The sequence below is a fragment of the Crocuta crocuta genome, unplaced genomic scaffold, assembly GCF_008692635.1.
Source record: "Crocuta crocuta isolate KB4526 unplaced genomic scaffold, BGI_CrCroc_1.0 scaffold11, whole genome shotgun sequence".
In the NCBI taxonomy this organism is placed as follows: domain Eukaryota; kingdom Metazoa; phylum Chordata; class Mammalia; order Carnivora; family Hyaenidae; genus Crocuta; species Crocuta crocuta.
The window spans coordinates 8,860,498-8,866,993 of record NW_027528624.1 but is presented as its reverse complement, the minus strand read 5'-3'; the positions used below and the strand labels follow the sequence as shown (position 1 = coordinate 8,866,993).

Below are 6,496 nucleotides of genomic sequence, written 5' to 3'. Positions count from 1 at the left end.
TCTTCCAATGTGTGCTGTGGATTCTGGTTGTCCAGTTGACAATAGTGATATTAAAATTTGTTTTTAAATATTTATTCATTTTTTGAGAGAGAGAGGAAGAGACAGCATGAGCAGGAAAAAGGCAGAAAGAGAGGGATCACAAGGATCAGAAGCAGCTCCAAGCTCCAAGCCGTCAGCATGGAGCCCGATGCGGGGCTCGAACCCACGAACCGTGAGATCATCACCTGAGCCAAAGTCAAGTGCTTAACCAACTGAGCCACCCAGGTGTCCTTGTAATGTCATTTTTGATAGATATTCTCACAAGCGCAATCAGAGATGTGCAGAAACAGATCCGAGAAGCCTATATACATCTAGCAGACAGATTGAGAAAGAGTCTGTAATGATGAAAACGTTTTGAAAATGAATAGTGCTGATTGCCCAACACGGTGAATGTAGTCAGTGCTGCTGATGGTACACTTAAAAATGGATAAAATGGCAAGTTTTATGTTCTATATATTTTACCATTATAAAGGAAAAGAAAGTTTCATGTTAGTTAGCTTTGTGCTGGACTTGGACAAATGTCTTCTGTAGAGAGGCCAATAAAAACTGAGAATGCCCTAATACTGCTTCCTGGGGCCTCTGTCACAAAGTCCCAGGGGCTGGGTGGCTTGACAACAGGCTGGCCCAATGGGTGGGGCTGAAAGCAAGGTGTCTGCAGGGTTGTTTCATTCTGAGACTGTGGGAGGGATTGTTCCAGGCCCCTGTCTCTGGCTCGTAGATGGCCGTCTTCATGTTCAAGTGGCAATCTCCAAATCTCCCTTTGTAAAACACAAGTCTTATTGAATCAGAGCCCATGGCAATGGCCTCATTTTAACTTGCTTCCCCCCTATAGAGAGCCTGTCTCCAAATAAAGGCACATTCTGAGGCACTCAGAGGCAGAGCTTCAACATATGAATTTGAGGGGGACATAATTGCAGTCACCACAACCGCTAAAACACACAAAACCGCACGCGCCGTCACCCTACATCATCACCAAAAAACACACAGCTTGGGAGAGAGATACCACCGCACTTGGAATCACAGTGAGGCCACCTCCCAGGCGCACAGCCCCAGTGGGGGGATTCAGCCTCTCTGGCTGCCTCCCCATCATGTACGTGGGACCAGGTCTACCTCAGAGGTTGCTTATGAGGCTGCAGCAAGCTATCACCTGTGGACAGCTCCCTGGCCTCCTCACAGTCCCTGTTTCCAGCCTTGCCTACCAGAACCTTCTCTGCCATTCCGTGCTGCAATGCATAGACACCCATGCCTCTGTCTTTGTTCAGTTCAGTCACACACACACACGTCACACAAGTTATTGGTAGGCTTGGATCACTTACCATTTTATGGGATGACTTCAGGCCTGGGGCAGCAGTTTCACCAACAGATGTGGGCGAGGATTTAGTAAAGCAATAAAGAGACGCAGATTTGAGTCCTGTCTCCACCTCCAAAGAACCAGGGACCCTTGGCCTTCGTCTGTTTCCTAAGAGAAATAACAGATATTCTCCAAATCCCTTTCTGTCATTAGCAGCCTATGATCCTAAAACTTTAGAACCNGTGAGGGTCTGGGGGGTGGGGGGGTGGGGGAGAGGTTTGGTTTTGATTTAGGGAAAAACACACAATTCTACATTGGAACGGACAACTTCACATTTGGTTACTTGTTTTCATGTTTTAATCATGGGACGCCTGGGTGGCTCAAGTCGGTTAAGTGTCTGACTTCAGCTCGGGTCATGATCTCATGGTTTGTGGGTTTAAGCCCCGCATTGGGCTCTGTGCTGACAGCTCAGAGCCTGGAGCCTGCTTTGGATTCTGTGTCTCCCTCTCTCTCTGACCCTCCCCCACTCATGCTCTGTTTCTCTCTGTCTCAATAATAAATAAACATGAAAAAAATGTTTTAATCATGTGTTTTCCACTTTGCAAACCACGCTACTTTCTCCATAATTGATAAATCAGTGCACAGGAGTAGTAATTTCTTATTTTTCAAAACTGATACCCTTGTGTCTAGTATTGTTAGAAGCCTTGGAAATATCTACTAGATCCTCTCCTCCACTCTCAGTCCCACCCATAAGCCCCATAATCCAGGACGTCAGTTTTCATGTCATATGACATGGTATAGATTGTTCTAGAAATCACAGTGTCGTATGGAATCCTGTGCCTTCCGGATTCCATGCCATCTGCCTGTGCTCTCTGACCCCCCAGGATTTTCTGCCACCTCACAGTCTATAGTTGTTTGGCTCACATCTGCCCACCATCTTTTCCACTCCTATCTCTCCTCACTTTTTATGAAGAGTGTTCAACCCTTCTGCACACACCTCTATTTTATTCCCTCCACACATAAATGTAAAGAATGGATTCTGAGGACAGAATTAGACAATCTTTGAGGCGAACATGCCCTTCAGTCTGGAACCAAACCTTGATTCCGCATCGAAATCAATTGAAAAAATCCCAGATACGCTCATTCATTCACTCACTCATTCATTTATTTAGATTCTCCTCAAACATATCTGGTAAATCATTCTTTTATTTATTTAAAAAAAATTAACTGAAAGATCACTATGACCCAATGTGTGAGAATATAAAGGAAAATCCAAAAGTCCTACCCACAAGAAAATGACAGCCTGATAATGAAGGCATATGAATTCCCAGACAATTCCAGGACAACAGGCTAAGACGTACCGTAGAAAGTTCGCATCATTTTCAATCTTGTTATCAGTTTTTACCAACAGAAAGAAGCACTCAGCAGCGACTCCTTTTTTTCAAGACATAAACACACCTAAACATTGGTGTCTTTCCATGGGAAAGCTCAACACGATTATGCACAAATCAACAAAATCAGTTTTGTTTCTCCCTCTCAGAAGACAAGTATCTAAAAGGTAATATGAAATACACTATAGGTTTGGCCTTTCGAATTAATCACAGAAGGAGGGCAATTCTGCACAGAGAAGGGGAATTTGATAAAAACTTAGGGAATCAATAAAAGATGCACGATCCCAACATGGATGGTGGCTTTGAGGACTGAGAGTCCCCACACTCCAATAATATGAGCATCTACTTGATCAGGGTACAACTTGTAATTTCCAGGATGGAAAAGAAGTAGACTTTCTGAGAAGAATTGTTCTTCTGGGAAGATGGAAGAATGATGTTGGCAAATGAACTGGAGGCTTTGTACACATTTGAAATTTTCTCCTGATGTGAGAAAGGAGACAGAGTTGCCTGAGGCGAGAAAGAACCGGGGAGGAGGGCTAATTCTCCACCGGGAAGTTGGAAACTGAGAGAAAAAGAGAGCAGATTTCAAGGCCAGGAAATGGAATGGGAAAGAAAGAAGAGCCACCCACGCCTTCCATGGGGGAGGGGGGGGTTTGTGGGTCCAAGTCCCCCCAGGTTCCTGAGCGCCCAGCTGGCTGAGTTCACGTGGACAGGAGAGGCCCCCCAGGGATTATGCCTCCCTCCTCCTTTTTATCTTTCTTGGATACAAAACATTGTGAGCAAGAGAACGTAACCAAGAATTTTTGAGGTAGAAAACCAAGGATATTTGGTATGTTTTCCGGTCTAGGAAAAAAAAACAACAACCACCACATTCTCACAAGCTAAAATGTAGGCAAACATCTATCCAGACACCAATGCAAACAGTAAAATAACAGAAAAGCTCCAAGCTTAACCAGACTTCACGAAAAAAACTAAAGTATGTGTAAATCAAATGTGATACGTTTCACCCATGTCTCCTTAATTTTAGGAGACTCTGTAGCATAATATCTTTACTTTGCAAGAATCAAAGACATGAAACAGGCTATTAATGGGGGCCTTGGGGACTTCCCATGATTTTAAACCCTCTTTTCAACTGCCAGGCAAATACAAAATAGCTTGTCACTGACTCTCCTCTTTCTGAATTGTGCCCATCCCCACAGTTTGATGCTTTCCACGAATCCTGCTGAATGATTCATCTTTTGCGGACACCCAGCCCATTGTAACCTTAAATTCATCAATAATGAGGTTTTTAAAGAAAATACCGCCCCTGGATCAGCTGTGGGTCACCCCAACACATTATCTCAACAAGCCCCGAAGGGAGAGCTTACTAAATACCAAGACTCAAAAGGCCCTCGAAATTTAAAAATGAAGATGAAAAAGGAAAATTGAGCTCGCAGCCACTTTAGCACTTCCAGTTAATTAGACACCCTCAAGAAGGTCCTCAGACATCTCAAGTGGCGGGTGGAGGTGTGACCCTGAGCGGAGAGAATTACAATGACACAAATTTTATTTAAAAGGTTACCTGCCACATGCAACGTCCTATGGTAAGCAATGGGCGGGAAGTGGTTGAGATTCTGGGCTTGTGCGCATTGAGTCCCGATTTCTGGGACCTGGATTTGGGGGGAAGATTCAAATACAATCCACAAATATCTCCTGAGGGCTCCCTACGTACAAGACATGAAACAAGGACCTTCAGCAGATCAGAAAAAGAGTAAAGGGTGGTCCTCATCTTGGGNAAAAAACGTTTTTTAAAACTTCTGCACATCCTGGGTGGGGGCCATCAGCAACTCAGGCTACCTTTCTGAAGGAAATGTTCCTCTGTGCTTTTTACATCTGAAAAAAAAAAAAAGGGTCTGGATTTGAGAAAAGAACACAGAGGGAAGTGGCAGACAGACGTACAGGAAAGAGTCAGAAGGATGCTGCTCTTTCCTCTGCATCCGGTGGGTACTGTGCGTACCTCCGGGCATCGCAGAGACAAACAAAATTGTTTCAAAACTGGATGATTTCATACTTCTCTTACCCATTGCCTTACTAACACATTCTAAACTCAACGTTTCTCATTCCAAGGAGATATTTAGTACCTAATAACAGTTTAAAAAAGGGGAGGAGGGGAGAAAAAAATCCCTGGAAGATAGAAGCTTTCCTGATCAGGCACAATATGGATACATAAAAATGGGGTTTTAAAGTTAAAAGCTTAGACAGAAAAAGGCTCAGAGAATAATTGGCGCTGTGTCCTGCAAACTTGCAGACCTGCAAATAAAAGAAATATGTCTCACCCTGATGGTCTCCAGGTGTAGACAAACAAGCGTGGTCTCATCCAGAAGCAGAAGAACTCACATGTGTGCGCCCATCTGGACGCCCAGATCTGGCACAGGCCATAGAGAGCGACATTGCAGGGGGGTGGTGCCATGGATGTAATGCTTTTCAGCAAGGACATGGTCTGCACGGGGCGACCCGGGTCACCATCAGTGAGAGAGCCTCGCGGTGACCGGAATCCGACTCGGGACTCAGCTCTCCAAGCTGAAGCCAACAGACTCTGTCTCCCACGGGACAGAGAAAGGAGGGTTCTCCATCCTCCCTTCCTCCCCCTCCGACTGTGCAGCCTCCACCTGGCCCCTCCCCTCCCCCACCTGCCTCCTGTGCCCCCCCCCCACTTGAGAAGGCAGCCAGTCACCATAGGCACTGTCAGCCTCCTCCTTCCTCTGCTCCGGTCATTCTGGTTCCTTCTGTGCTCGCTCAAGGTGGCTGCCGGAGCCCTCAGGGCCTCCCCACCACCCACAGGGCCCCCCCCCCAAGCCGCAGCCCCAGGCCACCCCGGGGACATGTGTCCTTATTCTCACCTCTGGCCTCTTGGGCTCCTCTTCTCGCTGCCTGGGAGTGTCTCCCCCAAAAGATTCTGGAAGCTCACTCCTTTCACTGCCTCCTGTCTCTGCTCAGGAGTCACCTCGGGAGGCCCCCGGGACCCGCCACTTACTGTAGGGCGGCCCCTCCCAACCCGGCCACCTCACCCCCTGCCCAGTACTCACCACCCTGGGTTTTCTGTGTGTTCGCTGCTTCTCTCCACGTCCCCAGCCCCCATCTCAGCTCCACGAGGGCGCAGATTTCCGGCTGTGTTTGGCTGTGGGTTCTCCGACGCCTGGCAGACGGGGGCTCTATAGCCTTCTTTGACTAAAGAATCTCTCCGTTTCTAAAGAAAGCCGCCAATTTCAAACTCTCTTGAGAGAGAGTAAATTTGAACCTAAAGGCAGAATAGTAGCGGACCCAAATCACATGATGTCTTTAATGCACAAACATGTAGTAAGCGGAGCTGGACACCAAACCCAGGGCTAGGCAGTGGAGTGGGCGCTCACGAGAGGCCCGTGACGTGGGCAGGAAAGGTGAGGGGGCCCCAGAGGATCGCTTACACCCCACTGCCCTGTATTGTCTCGGGTAATCCGAGTAGGTCTCTGAAACTACCACCAAACAGTGCAGCAGAGGTAGGGGAGGTCAAGGTTGAAGAGGAGAACGCGGGGCACCAGGGGACCTCAGTGGGTTAAGCGTCTGAACTCTTGATCTCAGCTCAGGTCTTGATCTCAGGGTTGTGAGTTCAAGCCCTGCATTGGGCTCCGTGCTGGGTATGAAGCCTACTTAAACAAAACAAATAATAAAAGAAAAGAAAAGAAAAGAAAAGAAAAGAAAAGAAAAGAAAAGAAAAGAAAAGAAAAGAAAAGAAAAGAAAAGAAAAGAAAAGAAAAGA

The 6,496-nt window shown here is 46.7% G+C and overlaps 1 long non-coding RNA gene across 1 annotated transcript; it reads right to left on the bottom strand.

The window, feature by feature from the left end:
* Nucleotides 1-725: 725 nt before the first annotated feature.
* LOC144224194 (uncharacterized) lies at nucleotides 726-5,114 on the bottom strand. Its single transcript, XR_013332979.1, has 3 exons — nucleotides 5,037-5,114; nucleotides 1,356-1,498; nucleotides 726-797 (listed from the first exon to the last, which is right to left on the bottom strand). It is a non-coding gene; the product is annotated as an uncharacterized LOC144224194 (long non-coding RNA).
* Between the last annotated feature and the right edge of the window lie 1,382 nt (nucleotides 5,115-6,496).